Below are 15,727 nucleotides of genomic sequence, written 5' to 3'. Positions count from 1 at the left end.
ATGAAGGGCCGGCGGAGAGGATGCCCCCGCCTCGCCCGCCGGGCTCCAACTTGGCGGAGAACTATCGGCCCCGCAGCCCCCGCGCCCGCCCTGCCTCTCCCGGCCGCGCGTCCAACTTAATGCCCCAGCGGGAGCCCCAGCCAGCAGCCGCCCCGGCCCCCGGCCTCCTCCTCCGCGCCCCCCCGCAGCACCCCGGGCTCCCGGCGGCCTCCCGCTGCCGGCGGAGCCCTTGGCCCCGGCGCTCCTGGGTCCCGCGGCGCCCGGGGCGGCGGCAGCGCGGCATGCGGCGGCCCCGCGCACCATGAGACACGGCACCGGCACCGGCACCGGCAGGCAGCAGGCGGGCAGCGTCCCCGGCTCCGCGGCGGCGGGGAAGAGTTTGCCGGCTCCCGAGGCCGGCCTCCTGCGCGGCTGGACCGGCGGCGCCCGCCGCCGCGGCGGCACCGGCACCGGCAAGCACCGGAAAAGCGGCGGCGGCGGCACCGGCACCGGCGGCGGTTCCCGCGCCCAGGTGGCCACCGCGGACAGCAGCAGCGGCGGCGGCTGGGGCTTCCCCGCCGCGCTCCCGCAGCATCGGCACCCCAGGTAACGCGCGGCCCCGCGGCCCCGGCCCTCCACACCCGCGACACCAGCTCCCCCCCCCCCCCCGCGTGACACCCCGCGGCGCGGCCATCGGGGTCAGCACCACACACCCCCCCCCCCCCCGCCCGGTCCCCGCCGCTCCCACGCACCGCTGTGCGGGGTGGCATCGCCTCTGCCGCGGGAAAGTTTCCGTGGGGAGCGGGTTGTCTGTCCTGGGCGGGCTGGAGGGGGGAAATCAAGCGCCCCCCCACTCTGTCTCCCGCTCCCCAGCTCTTTTTGGGTGTGATTTGATTGGCAGTGTCCACGCGTGGGGGGCTGTCATTTAGGCTGGACTGGAACGGGGTCTGCGACCCGACCGGGCGAGCGTTTGGTCAAGGAAAACTTCCAGTAAGACCAGTGGGATCTCCGGAGGGGCGAAGGCCGCCGGCGGGAGCAGCGGCTGTGCCGTGTGCCGAGAGAGCCCGGGTGCTCCCGCTCGGTTCCCTCCGGCGTGCGGGACCGCGGGGGGAGCGTTAAATCCATGGCGGAGCGGCAACGGGGGGCTTCTTTCGCAGCGAGCTGCGCGGGGACGCTGGTCTGACCCGTCGATGAGCAAGCACGCTCGTCCAAGAAACTTTCCTCCGCGCTCCGTGACTGTCTCCGGGACGGCAGTTTACTTTCACTCGAGTGACTCGGAAATAATTAGGGGTTACAAGCGTAGCAGCCAGCGGAGGAGCGTTAATCTTTTCACGCCGCTAAACCTCTAGAAGGGCTGCGGGGTTCCCTCGGACGGGCACGGCCGGCCCGAGCGTTCGGCTCAACAAGTGGCCGCCTCTTGGAGCGGAAAAATTCTCCCTCTCTCCCTCTTACCCCCCCCCCCCCCCCGGCCCCGTGTGAAATGTTAATTTGTATCCCACCGTGGGGTTGGTTGGTTTGGTGGCAGGGAGTAATTAGTGTTCGCGGATTCCAGACCTAGCCAAGCTCCTCGGCTGATCCGTGCCCGCCTCCGAGAGCTGTCAGCCGGCGGAGGGCCCGATCCTGCGTGCGTTTCTGTAGGTGAATAGGGACACGGGGTTCCTCTGCAGGGATGGCCTGGAAACGGGAGTGTCTGGAGAACGCCATTGCTACGCCGTGCACTGTCTCGCTGAATGTTTGAAAACGAAGGTTTTCCAGAGTCAGGTGTCCGACGCCGGGGTGATTCCCCAAGCTGGCAACGCTCCCATGCCCTGCTCCGACGCCTGGAGACAGCGTGCTTGCCTAAAACTGCTTTCCGTCCCGAACAAAAGGTGCCGCCCTGCCCGTGTGCGGGATTGAACCCACAGACTAGACTTTGCAGAATTACCACTATTGCCCCATTTTCTAGCCTAGAGCGCGCGAGAGCGCTTGAAGGAGCTGTTATTTCATCATAGGCGGTAATGTTGTCTACAGTTAAAATTATCTAGTGCTTTCCAATACAATGCTCTGCTTGCAGGTGCTGATGCGTTTGTGAAGCTTAAAACTAGGCTGATGTTTTCCACGTTGAGTGTTTTCCAAAGATGCACTCTCTTTGGGAAGTTGCTGACAAAATAGTTCAGCTATTTCTGAGAATGTGTGGTTAGAGGGAAAGGTATTCTTTGGCCGCGTAGCTCACGAAGATGGTTTAGGTATACATCACCTCGCATTAGGAGACCTTGATCTTTTTTTTTTCTGTGAATCTGCCTTTTTTGGCTATGTTGAGAAACATTTGCATTGAGACTGTTGAATTCTTGTGGCTGCGTCTTTTGGAGCAGGAGAAAGCTACTTGGCTTGGGATCAGTCTTGTGACAGGGGTGCGCCTTGTGTCAAGCCTATGAAGAGCTTCCAGAATTTGTCTCAGTTATCGTTTGTCACAAAGCCGAGGTTGCGCGCTCGCGGTGGGGGGATGTTGAGGGCTTGACCATTGCGCTCACTCGCCAAAGATCCTCCGAGCACGGAGTGTACTGAACACCCCAGCGTTGTTAGGAGCTGAGCAACTTCTCATCTTCCTGGGAAGAATGAGAGTGTTCCAGTTGGTGGCTGGAGGACTGAGTGAGCTTTCCCCTGTGGTTATTCTTCCTAGAAGTTAATGCTATGGTGAGCACCATAAGGAGGGAGCACTGAAGACTGTCTTTTCTGTGTCTGTGGTGGCAGGGTGTGCCTGCTGATGCAGAGGCAGGGTGGAGAAGGTGGAGGAAACCGCTTAATTCACATGTGTGGTGGCAAGAAATGGTGGGACTAGAATGGAGAAGTATTGGTGATGGAGGCGTGTGCAAGTGAAGAGCAGGGACCTCAAATTAAGTCAAAGGACTTCATGGGGTCATAGATGACAAAGTTTGGGAACAAGGTGCAGGGAACTGTAGAGAGTTGGAAAACCCAGACCAAGAGAAGGAATGGCGGGCAGAAAGAGGGGATGAGAGACTTGTGGTGGTCAGGGACAGGAGATCTGATCCTGCGAAAGTGGTGGTTTCCAGTCTTTCAATGATCAGGTCATAGCACTACTGCTTTTTCATCCTGCTTGTCTTCCTCTTCACACTGCCTACTGTGTTCTTCAGCCCCTGCCTCTGACCGCTCCCCTGTTCCGTTCATAGAGGTTGTTGCTGTCTCCTCGCCATGAGGAGCAACTATTGTTGCTCCAGTCATGGCCCATGGACCCAGAGATGAGCTATCTGCATGGTGGAGCCCAGGCTCTGGAGTTGCGCTGAGCCCATGTGTTTGTTCTCCTCCCTATCCTGTACCCCACCCTCAGCAGCACTCTAAGGAACAGGACCTGGCACCAAGGCCAGTCTCAGGCCTCCACCGCGGTGCCTGCCCACCCTCTTCTAGCACTAGGTTTGCCATGGACAGGACAGCGACTCTGTGTGCCCGAGTCGAGTCTTACACTAGATTTTTGTGCTGTGGACCAAAAGGCCTCAACCCAGTCAGTGACTGCTGCGGTAGGCTAGGGCGGATTTTCCGCTTTTTAATCTGGAGGAAGAATTTCTAGCTCAGTATATTAACAATACATCAAAATCGTAAAGCCACATGGGAGAAAATAGTATGTAAGCATGTAACTGATGCTGTATCGTAATGGAGGCAGGAAAATGAAGATCAACAACTGATGGTTTCGATTTGTCGCTCTGGTGTTCTTTAAGGATAGGGCATTTTGCACAGCAAATGTCATGATTTAAATAATCATTGCCTGTGTTCAAACGTAAGTTTTGGGCAGTCAGATTACTTAAATCACTATACAATTGATGATTGACAAATATCATACCATTGAAAATGACAGCCAAATATGTATGTTGTGTGTATTTAGTTGCTTTTCTTTCATTCTAAGCTGAATTTAAGTAACTTGCATTTGTGTTTATAGTTTTGCTTTCAAACTGCTCTTCAGGCAGATGCACTTGAGTTGCAGATTTTGTAGGGGGATCTATATAAAAACCAGTAATTTTCTTAGTTTTGGTTTAGCTTTCTGTGGATCCTTGATCTTATTAAAACTTGTTTCTGAAAAACTAGGCTGAGGCCATGCAAGTATTTGTATTTTAGCTAATTTAATTCAGTCAGAAAGCATCATCAGCTGATAGACTGACTTTTTCTTTATGAGACTGATTACTGAAGTTTGAAAGGGAAACACTACGTAATAGTATTGAAGCAGAATGCATAGATGGTGGTGGATTTTTTTATGTGCTTTTGGCGTTTCACAGTTTTTGGGGAGGGACTAAAGCCATCGCTTTGTTGTGACCTGTTGCTAGCCATGCAGGATATATACACACACCGGTATATTGCCAGCTGAATTCAGAAATACAAGAGCTGCAGGCAGGAAAGGCATGGAGGTAAGATGGGATGTGGTCCTGCAGGCTTGTGCTCTGAGTAAGCAGCTAAGAAACTGCAGACATGGTTTATTCTCTGCTCCTTGCATTTACCTTGCAGTGGCTCAGGGATGTCTGAGATTAGGCTGAGAGATTTCGGGGCACGGCTTTCTTGGCCTTGTACACATAAATCTGATGTACGTTTTGTGGTGTAGAGGGGTAAGTACTGGTTTTTATGCTTCTCTTCCTGTGTCTCTTCCCCCTGAAGGCAAACCATGAAGCACAACTCAGTCCAACCAAAATGTTGTGTTTAATTACACTGCGGTAAAGACGTTTCTGTTCATTTACCCAAGGACCACGGCAGAGATCAGTGTTCCCTTCATGCTGCTTGCCACGTGTGGGAGGAATAGCCTTATGCGCCCCCAATGCTAGTTTTAATCCTGCTTCGGTCTGAAAATTCACCTGTGGCTTCAGAAAAATAAAACTCTCACAAAAGTTAGGTCACTGGTGAGCTTGGACCTTTGTCACTAGGAAATAGTATTGCCACACGCTTTGCTTCCTACTTTGCCAGTACCTGCCTGCTGTTCCTTGTCCTCTCCTTTGCCTGCAAGCTCTCTGAGCCAACACCGTCTCTTTCGTCTGTGCCTGTGCAGCAGGTGGCATGCCCAGAGCTCCAAGATACTCCGTAAATGACCCTGTAAATGGTGGGAACAAGGAGGCTGTCTCACCTTGTCCTGCTTGGACACAAGTCTGTAAAACAGCTGGTCTTTTGCTGGCCTGATTATGACAGAAGGTGGTTTTTTTCAGCTGTTTTGCCACTGTTCTTAGGGATCTGTGCATAAAATAGAAGACTTATAGCCAAGTGAAATGATGATGTGGGAAAAAAATCCAAAGGTTGCGTATGCGTGTTTGAGATCGGAATGGAAATTTGAAAGTTTAGGTATGAAACCTCTTTGTCATTTCAAAACATACAAGAAGTGCCAGCATGACAGAGCATCATCTACTGGGACATTTCAACCACCATTTCTCTTTGAATATCTCCATGTCAGATGATTGTAATATGCATGTCAGGTTGAAAGTTAATAGAAGAAAGTATATGTATAATCATACATAAGTATGCGTATAATCATAGAAACTCATTGCTGCAGGTCACTGAAGATGCAGAAGCTTAGATAAAATCTTCCATGGACAACTCAGGAAAAAATCAATGCAATATTCAGATGTGAGTTTGTTTTTTTTAAAAAGAAAAAAACAAATAGAATGTTAGGGATTATTTAAAAAAGGCTGGATAATAATAAAAAAGAATCCTATTATTTCACTGCATAAGCTATAGTGTGCCTGCGTCTTCAGTACATGTGTTGTTGATGCCCCCACCTCAAAGGTGTCTAATGGTGAGGGAGGACATTTCAGAGACAGACAGCAAAGGGGGTCAGAGGAATGGAGTGGCTCCTGCCTGAGGAGTGACAACGCTGACAAAGCGATGCAACAGAAATCTGCAAAATTATGCAAGGCGTGGAGAAGGCAAACTGGGAATGGCTGTTCACAGCGACAGCGGCGGAGGGCATCGGGTGAAGCAGGCCGTTGTGGGGATGGAAACAAAAGGAGGTGGCTCTTCACGTGGCGTGATCAGGCTGCCGAGCTCCTCACCACAGGATGTGGATGCCGAGAGGTTACATCAGCTAATGAGGTGACTGGATGAGTTCATGGAAGAGAAATCCATCAAGGGCTATTAAATGCAAAACCACTGCCTCTGGCTTAGAAAGTTTTGAGCTGCAAATTCTTGGAAGCTTGGTGAGGATCCTGAGGAAATATCACCATTGGTTTGCCTTGTCCTTGTACTTGCCCCTCAGCACCCGTGTCTGGCCGCGACTGAGAGGAGATGCCAAGCCAGGTGGTCTCAATGAAATGAAGTGGGCCAGTGTCTGCCCCCCCTGGGCTCCCAAGGCTCCTGGTGGCTTGCACCTCTGCTGCTCAGGGCTGGCCCCGTTACAGCACAACTGTCATGGAAAGAGCTGATTGGAAGAAACTGGTTGAAGGACTCCAAAGCAGAGCCAGGGCGTGAGCTAAAACTTCAGCAGGTCTGCGGAGAGAAGGGTATGGGGCTCAGGCTTGCTCCCTGGTGTCCTGTTATTGAGCTGTGCAGGCATGGCGGGGATAGACAACCTTATCTCCTTGGGTTCAAGTAGGTTCAGATAGCAATTGTATTCACGGAAGCAATCCCACCAAGAGGCAGCGAATAGCAAGATACAATGCCTGGCTGAAGAAGTCTCCACTGGGAGACTGTAATATTGCTACATGCCCGCCCTGCTTGCGCAGGCTTCCCGAGCCTTTGCTGCTGCCCGGTGTCAGCGAGAGGGTTCGGGGCAGGGTGGTCATCTACCGTGACCTGGTGTTGCTGTAGTTACAGTTTTATCTGTCTGTATGAGACCAGGCTTTGAAATCCTGATCTGAGAATGTGAGGATGCATTGGAAATTCATTTTCTTCAGCTATCCACTGCACTAAAGCACTGGTTAAAACAATAATGTTGTGATGACTGCTGTTCACTAAACAAGACCATTTGCTTAATCATGTGAAAGGCAGATTTTAAAGCCCTGGACTGCGCTTACCACGGCTCTGCTAAACCAAAGGCTGCGTGTTGCTGTTCACTTAAGTACGGTCAGAGCGCTGTGGCTTCAAACACAGCTCATGCTGATGATATTTGTTAGCTTTTAGATGAGATTCATTACTATTAAAACTACAGCAACAATCACAAACTCAGCCGTACCCAAGTCCTTCTGGTCACTTCTTAGAATTTCTAGGTGCTAACTGATACAGAAGCTCCAGTGCAGCACTTGATGGAGCTCACAACTGCCTCCCTGTGCATTTTCGGGCTACCTTATGTAATAAAATGGCAGGCCCTTGCACTGCCTGCGCGAGCGAGGTTGCGTAAGCAGCCCGGGGAAAGAACCGGAGCTTCAGGAGCCCTCCTGAATCTCACACGTCTTTGAGCTCATTTAACATTATTTAATAAGCAATATTAACCTCTCCCCCCCCAGCCCCAAGTTAGCTTGGAGCAGTGGTACTGATGTAATTTCACGCACAGACCTCACTTTTTAGAGAAATCATCAAACTTTTCAGTCAATTGAGCAGTCTGATGTCCGGGTAGCCTTGAATTTTCTGCAATCAGCACTCAATTCAGTTAAAAATAGAAACAAGTTAAAAACAAAACCTTGAACAGGAAAATACTTGTTTTTCATTCTCGGTTCTAATTTGGTAACCATTCTTAAAGTTCATCACTATGGTTTGTTCTATCTCGGGAAAAACAATTTATTATTCAGGCAGGTTTATTTTTTTTTTCCTTTGAAAATAGACAATACTGTTCAATCATTGGGAAGAAAACCAGCACGAGAAAATCGTAATCAACTTTAACAAGCTTACAGATGGCAATGAATTTCTTTAAGCACAGTTTTAGCCTTGCAAACAATAATAATTGTGTTTGATTATTTATGATCATTTTGCCATTGATGAGCAGACCAGACTGTTTTTCTCTCGATTCCCTCTGTGTGTCAATTTTTTAAGCTGGAGAGCAATTTTAATAAGGCAGCTCCCACCTGTGATCTCTGAATTAACAGGTGCATGTAACCATGCAAAGCCTGAGAATTACTGGTTATCTGACTTGAGTTAGTGACTGAATGAATCCAACTTTGAGCATGTCCTAGACTTACTGGTTTGGGTGGGATGCCTCTCATTAATACGCCATGGAGAACTGACACGGTACTTCCCATATTATGGGCAAGAATGGTATGCTTGCAAAATCTTGTCAATAATAAATATTATTAGTATGTGATGTGATCAGCTGGAGACAGGATATTTTTCCCGTATTCCTAGTTCTCATACAAAATATCTGCCTTGGTGTTTTTATTGCTAATTCTACAGATTTTACTTGTGGTATTTTGTCTGTTCCTGGTTTTGACATCTAAAACAGTAAAAGGTTTTAAATTGGAGGCTTTGCATTAGATGTACCCACATTCCAATTACACTTCCAGCGAGAGTTCCTTTAATTCAAAATTTATAAAAGGGAAAACAGCTATATGATTTCTACATGGACCATTAAGGCCACTACTTAGACAGAATTGTCATCCTGTTCATCAGATGGGCATCGAGCTTTTTTAATTTGCTTTGTCTTTGGTTACCAAGCTGAGAAGAATGTTTTATTCTTGAATCTACTTATCTTATGCTTCCTTTTCAATATATTAATAGAATATTTGGGAAGGGTACTTTCACACAAGCAGCCTAATCAAACAGTAGTTCTATGAACCAGAAGGGTGCATTTCCAACAATTTCAGCAAGAGCAATACTGATAAAAAATAAATAGGTCACTCATATTCACTCTTGTAAGAAGGACTGAAGAATCTTGTTGGTTTTCTGGGCTGTCACTGAAGTCAATGGAAACTTTGCTGGAATAATTCTGGAGCTTTAATTTGATTGTTTGCAAGGTGGCATGAGTCAGTTTTTTCATCTTTTTTTCTTTCTTTCCAGCACAAAGGACCTTATTGTCAGCTGATGCACACTGGTGTAACTCAGCAGGTTGCAGCAATTACATGTACACTGCCTGGCCCCTAATATCCATACTTCTTCGAAAATGCATCGTCTTTTTCAACAACAGAATATCTTGTTATATATTGCTGTTATTCAAGTATAAGAAATAAAGCTGCATTTGGTGCCAGGCCTGCTGTCCTCATTAAGGCAAAACTCCCACTGAAATCAAGGCAAGTTTGGCTGACAAAGAATTACTGACTTCAGCTTCTGAAAGGTCTAAACTTTCTCTGTCACTTTTTGGTTTTGAGAGGGTTTTTTTGGTTTGGGTTTTTTTTTTAATTTTATTTTTTATGTCACTTTGTATTTTAACTGTTCCCTCTCCGCCTTTTATATTTATATTTTTGAATCTTTAGCTTCCTTCACTACGATCTTTTTGATTTTTACTTCAGTTAGGCCTTAGGACCTTCTGCTTCCCACCTTACCCTCTTCTCCTTTCTTCTCTCCTCTTCCTATCTCACTCTCTCGTTCAGTCATCCATCTCCTCACCTTCGCTGACAACAGCACTGTAAGAAGTTGATATACATCATGCATGTATCCAGGAATTTCATTCAGCTTCTTTAGACCCTTCTATGTACAGGTGCCCATGTTCAGGTACTTGTCTTAGGCTGAAGCAGCAGTTTGTAGGACTGGTGATATAGACAGAGATTTGTTTGCACAATATTCATCTCTGTAATCTTTCCTCCTCTTCTGGGCAGGATCATAGACGTTCCTCTGAAGTATTCATGCAGGGTTTCAGCAGTAAATTGAGTTTTGGACTGATAAAATAAATATTTGGCATAGTATTGCAGTCAGACAACAATACTGAAGGATTTTGAAGTCTTTGTAAACGAGGTTTTGTTGAGGGTGAGAAAACTGAAAATCTCCAAGGAAATGGGTTTTATTCATAATTCTTCTACTGTGCGTTATCACGAGCTTAGACTGCATATGTAACGCCTTTGTGCATCTGACCCATAAACTAGGGCAGCTTTACAGCGTGATGTAGGCTGTGATCAATTCTGGATGCCATTCGTATCCAGGTATTTGATGGGGCCACAAAGCAGGGGGGCTCTGGGGTACCGATGGCAGAAAGAGGAGCCACAGAGAAGGCTTTTTGGGGTGTGATCCCTCTCGGTGGTGAGGATGCATTAGGCAGTACCTTGTCACCGCAGGCACTTTGCTTCCAGCTGTGCAACACCTGGCAGCGTTGGAGCTTTCCCTGGATGTCCCAGCTCTGTTGGTGACCCACACAATGGCTTGGTTCCCCCCTGCTACCTCGTAATTATTTGCATTTTTCAGACAGCAAGCATTGTGAAAGTGCCAATTATTGTCAGTTTCTTGAGAGTTTCACTGAAATTCAAGTTCTTTTCCAGAAGACCTAATTCACGCTTGTGAAATAAATAGCAAGTGTATGGCTTCTTAATGTATAGTGTAGCATTTCAAATGTATGTCATCAGCTTACTGTTTCTTAGCATCTGGATTCCTGCGGACATAATTCTTAAAGTAAAAGGCAGAATGCTAAACTTGCCTATTCTCCCTTAAATAAGCAAATGCATTTTCTTTTATTGTAATGGTTACAAATAATTTTTCATGGTGTCCAATTGCCTGTTACTCTAGCAAACCTAAAATGTATCAGAAACTACGGGCTATATATAGAGAGAGTAATTCCAGTTAAGAAGGCATTTCTTCTTTAATGCAATTTCTATTTGATTATCTCAAAGCCCTCCTTTTCCAAAGAACAATTTAAACCATATCTGAACAATAGATTTATTGTTGTCAACTGAGAAATTTGATAAAGATAGCTTTTCGATTTCCAGTAAAAATAGATTATTTTTCAGAGAACTGAAGGATATAAATTCAATTTTTAACTTTGAATTTCACATTTCATTTTCCTTGTCTATAATACATATATTTTCAAAGTCCTAACTGGCATTAGACTTATCATATTTCTCTGCATATTTTTTCTTGTGTGAAACTACAAGAGGGTCGTTGCACTGGTTAAGGAAAGAGGGCTGACGTTCTCTGTAAGTCGTGAGTATTTAAATATTCTTATATGCAAATTTTGCCTTTTCATGAGAAAAAGTTTAAAGAGACATCTTAAAAAAATTTCCTGGGAAGTGTTGAAAAATGCGGGTTACATTCATTCAAAATCTAGCTATCCAGTGGTGGGAGGTGATGACACATTTCAGATTTGCTACTGTATAATTAAGAGGGGATTCCATGTAGGAGATGTAAGCATAAAAATTGGGTATGGCTCTTTACAATGCTGCTAGTTTTGCAGCTGAATTCCTCAGTACTTTTCTTAGAGTGTATAATCAGTTACGCTTGTGCTGATTTAATCAATTATTCTTGTGCACAAACAAACAAACACAAACAAAACCCAGCTAATTTCAGACTGTCTTTGAAACATCAGAACTAGAGATTTCACTTACAATGAAAGAAATATTATTTTCAAGCCTCTAGAACGATTTTAAAAATGGCAAAGATATATTTGGGAAGTATCATACTTTTGGGTACCAGCAGCTGTGTATCCTTATGCAAAAGTGGATTTGGCTGAAAGACCAATTCATAAATATTGTATCTGAAGATTGAAGCAAGCTTTCATATTTGCAGGAGATAATGTAAAATGTGCAACATTTTTTTCTTCACCCTAAGAAGTTTCAGCTTAAACAGCTCGGTCTCCCAAATCTAATGAATAATGGCTGACGAACGAAAGTATCCATGGCTTCTTGAATCGTGGGGGCTGGAGACCATCCTGTTTGTGGAGGAGGAAAGGTCAGCCTGCTGTGGTCTGTCTGAAAACCCTCCTGCACACTGTGAATCTGTGAAGTGGCTTGGAGGTGGGAGATGTCAATAAAGAACTTGACTCCTGCACTCCGTGACTTCCCATCTCGCAGTCTAGGAGCTTCCAAGCAAGCAACAGTGCTCCTAGCTGCATTGCTTGGAGAAACCGAGTGGGAGATGGGGGAACCTCTCATTTCTCTGTTAGAAAAAACCCTCTTTCTTATTCTTTCTAGACCTCCTCTGCCTTGATCTGCTGTTTGTGGAAGTGAGGGGTGTAGTGGGGGAGGTAAGGCTTATCTTTGATCCGATGGCTCCTTTCCTTCTGGGCTGCACTCCAGGAAAAAACTTTTCTCCCAGGGGACGCAGCATTTTTCATAGCTGAGGCTCTGCGAGCGAGAGTGCTGTGGAAGATCCTGAGCTCACCTGACACGCGCTTGACATTTTAGCACAGATTCAGCAAAGCAGCTTTATTCAGGTAAACACTTAGGCACATGCTTTTCATTACACATTTGCTCAGAATTTCATTTGAGTTTCTCCCCTGAATATGGAAAGACTTAAGCACGTATTTAAGGGCTGAGTAGGTCCCCGGTCTGACTCACGTATAGCGCAGCGAGGATAGGTTGGATGGAAAGGGAGCAGTCATCGCCGTAGCGTGGCAGCTGAGAGGTGGGACATACCGTCCGAAAACCTGCACGCTACCAAGGGGCCTCACTCTGCTGGGAGGCAGCTTTCTATCTGCATGTGGCCCCAAGAAGAGGAACAGGCCTGGACTTTTTTCTTTCATCTGCCCATTCGTTCTCTCATTTCTCTTCATTTTGAATTTCCCTGCACAGGTCTTGGATGATCTGAATGAGGTTTGTAATTAAAATTAGTTTGGTTGTTCTGCAACCTCATGTTTGGCAGTTTTAAGGTTCACCCGTCTGGCCCCCCAGAAAGAGGACAGCGTTCTTTTGCAGAATACTTTGGGTGATCTGTGTGTAAAGGCGGTGCCGTATGCTAAATCCTCCGAGGATTACTCAGACCGCATCAGCCACGGAAGATTTCTGAAAATTATTAAGTATTTGTCAGCAGTGAACACATACTCAAACCTTGGCTCTTCCTAGCTACTTTATTCATGAAAAAATGTTGGTTCACAGTTTTGCCTGCAAAACTTAAATTGATTCAGGCACTGGTGTAACCTTTTTTGCTTCTTTTGAGGATCTGAATTGTGAATCTAGATTAATGTTTTGCAACACAGAGAAGAAAGAAGAGAGGCACTGCAGAGTGAGCTCAGAAATGCTTCTGCGGGAAGGTCATTTTGGCGAGCCAGGTCTTGTCTGCTGTGAAAGGTCTTTGCTGACAATAATACACGTAACGGCACAGTGGTAACTTTTGCTAGCGGATACGTATTATATGCAGTTACTTTACTGGCAGAACTAAACTGTTTCCCTGAACAGAATGAGCTATCCCAGAAAAAAAGATGTTTCGAGGGAGTATAGTAATGTTGGCACATTGATGTTTCCAACATAGGGTTGATGGAAGGTTTTCCCACATTCCACACTGACAGTGCCACCCGAAATTTGAAATAGAGACTCTACCTAAATAGAACATGGATAATGGGTTCCAAAACCTCAGCTGATGAATAGCCTGATTTGTTGCATTTGCTCTTGCACTTTAGCCAGGAGTGTGGCTACAGTTTCATGTTTTTCAGGAATTAAAAGGTAGGAAGTGGCTCACTTCAGGCCAGCCTTTTTTCCTGCATGTTAATCTGGAGTTAATAACTTCTTGGGTGTTTCTCCCTAGTCTTATTTCCCAGCTAGTCTACAGGTTTCTTTTGGAGAAATTTGTTTGATGTGAAACTCCTCTCACCCTGCCAGAACACGATGCCTCTTGCAAGACAATTGTCTTAAAGAACAAAGCAATAACTGCGGAGTCGTGAGACATTTCTGGCATGAGCTCAGGCAGCACTGCCTCCATAGCACATTCTTCCATTTGAGACTGATTTTCCATTGCTGTATCAAATGTTACCTGTTAACACTAAAGCCATGGTTGCAAGACTGCCTTAATCCGTGTAAGCCTCGGCTGTTACTGCAAAGGATGATCCTGCCTTACTTCCAGTTATGGACAATCCTTTATGCTATTTCCCTTGTCCTGGGCTGGTGGGGCTAGAGCTGGAAGCTGATCTTGCTGAAATTTAACCTTTTCTGTGTGTGGACAGGTTAATTTTCAGCTGCTGTGTTTTCCTAAGGTGGTTCACTATGCAGCCGCACAAATGGTGGTGGTGGGGTCAAAGGAGGAACGTGGTTTTCCTTTGGAGCCGGTGTGAGTTTAGGCCACTGTACAGTGCCCGCTGAACATGTTCCGTGTGAGTGTCCTAGAGGAGAAGAGAAGTGGGTCTGGGGTTTGTCCTGAGGGGAGTTGGCAAGTGAAGAAATGGAAGCAAGGCTGAGACGGGCTGAGGGAATTTGTGTGGATCTGGCAAGGAGATAGTGAGCTGGAGAGAAAAACGGAGTAGAAAATGATGACAAGCAGGAGAATGAACACAGAGAGTGGATGAGGAGCAAGGGAGGCAAAGAAATTTGAGCTGCAAACCATGGCAGCAGGGAGAAAGGAGAGAAGAGGGGCGGAGAAAGGAGAGAAGAAGGATGGAGAAAGAGCCCTGAGTAACAAGCCGGGGTAGGGGCAGGGTGCCGTGGACTGGAAAAAGAGAGTGTCAGGAAGGGAGCAAGCATGGAGCTGAGCCTGGGAGAGGGAGATCAGGGTGGCAACATGTGTGCAGCACACCAGAGAGAAAGAGGTTGGAGGAGAAGCCGAGGAGGTCTTTGGGCAGAGCAAAGTCTGAAAGTGGGGTTGGACGGCAGTGGCTGACACTCAGAGTTGCCTGCGAAGTACCTGGGACTTGGAGAGCCAGAAATAAAGATGGGCACATGCTTGTCCTAAAGTGTGGGGCTGGAGTGAGGAGTCTGAGATACAGAAGGAGCCGTCAGGCTCGCGGTTGAGGTGACAAGCAGGGGCTGCTGGCTCACGTGGACACCTGGGAGGGGAGCTCGGTGCTGGCAAACGTGGTGCTCCTCTGCTGCCGCAAAGCCCAAGGGGAGAGCATCTCATCCCTTCCTCTCACTGCTCCTCCTTGTCCCTGTGGGCAGCGGGACCCTATGACCAGTCCAGCTGCCACCATTTGTTAGCTGAAGTGGCAGGGAGGCTACTGGTATTTTGGAAATGTCACAGCGCCAAGTAATGAGGTTTTTCACTTTTTGAAAGACCTGGCAAAGTCACACACTCACAGAAACTGCATTAAATGCTAACCACTATGGATGTAAAGTCAAGCACTCAAAAATTAGGAAATAGTATAATTAAGTCTGCCTGTGTAATTTTAATTTATTCACTTCCTGCATATTCATTATGATTCAGTACTTAATGATTTAATGATCACACTATGATCAAATAATTTTTTTGTTTTGTTGTTGCCAGTCATTTGAAGTCAGGTTGATTTGTTGGCAGTTCCCAATCAGTTCACTGAGTTACTGCACAGCTCCTGCACAGGGATGTGACCACTTTTGTGCCAGCAGTGCTGGCTTAGCCTGGCCTAGACCAATTCTGAAATGACAACATTAATCTCCATGTAGTAGGGTAAATACTTCAGTTTTGTTAAACATTGGCAAATCCAGGCAGGTTTGTAAATGGGGATATCCTTGTTGCAAAGAGCCCACACACCTGCAAAGCAAGAAACACTAACTTTTCTCAAGAACATATCATCTCTACTTCTTAACTCTTTTGGCTGAAATCAGGAATAATTATAATTCCAAGGCAGACACCAGACTGCAAACTTTCAACCCAAGTGGTTTGATGATGGAAATGTTCCACGTAACCAAGAAAGGTTTTCGTAACTGGAAGAACCAGGCAAGGCTTCCTGGCAGGCGCTGTCCTCAGATCTCTCCCTGGAAGAGGCGAGAGGTGAGGGAGAGCCCATGAGGCTGTCCTGAATAAAATTTGTGTTTTCTGCAGCCAAGTACATGAGTCTTAATAAAACCCTGAAGACTTCAGACTTTCTCCTTCATCATTC

At 46.7% G+C, this 15,727-nt stretch overlaps 1 protein-coding gene across 3 annotated transcripts in view; it reads left to right on the top strand.

The window, feature by feature from the left end:
• Positions 1-433: 433 nt before the first annotated feature.
• NPAS2 (neuronal PAS domain protein 2) overlaps positions 434-15,727 on the top strand; it is a 104,028-nt gene continuing 88,734 nt past the window's right edge. The window contains exon 1 of one of the 3 annotated variants that reach the window (XM_075426633.1): positions 434-585. The gene's annotated coding sequence lies outside the window, so the exon portion shown is untranslated. The remainder of the gene's footprint in view (positions 586-15,727) is intronic. The other 2 variants (XM_075426641.1, XM_075426650.1) reach the window with 2 other exon arrangements.

This window comes from Opisthocomus hoazin, chromosome 1 (assembly GCF_030867145.1).
Source record: "Opisthocomus hoazin isolate bOpiHoa1 chromosome 1, bOpiHoa1.hap1, whole genome shotgun sequence".
NCBI classification, from domain to species: Eukaryota; Metazoa; Chordata; class Aves; order Opisthocomiformes; family Opisthocomidae; genus Opisthocomus; species Opisthocomus hoazin.
Note: the sequence above shows the minus strand (reverse complement) of the source record. Positions and strands in the feature narration are given on the sequence as shown.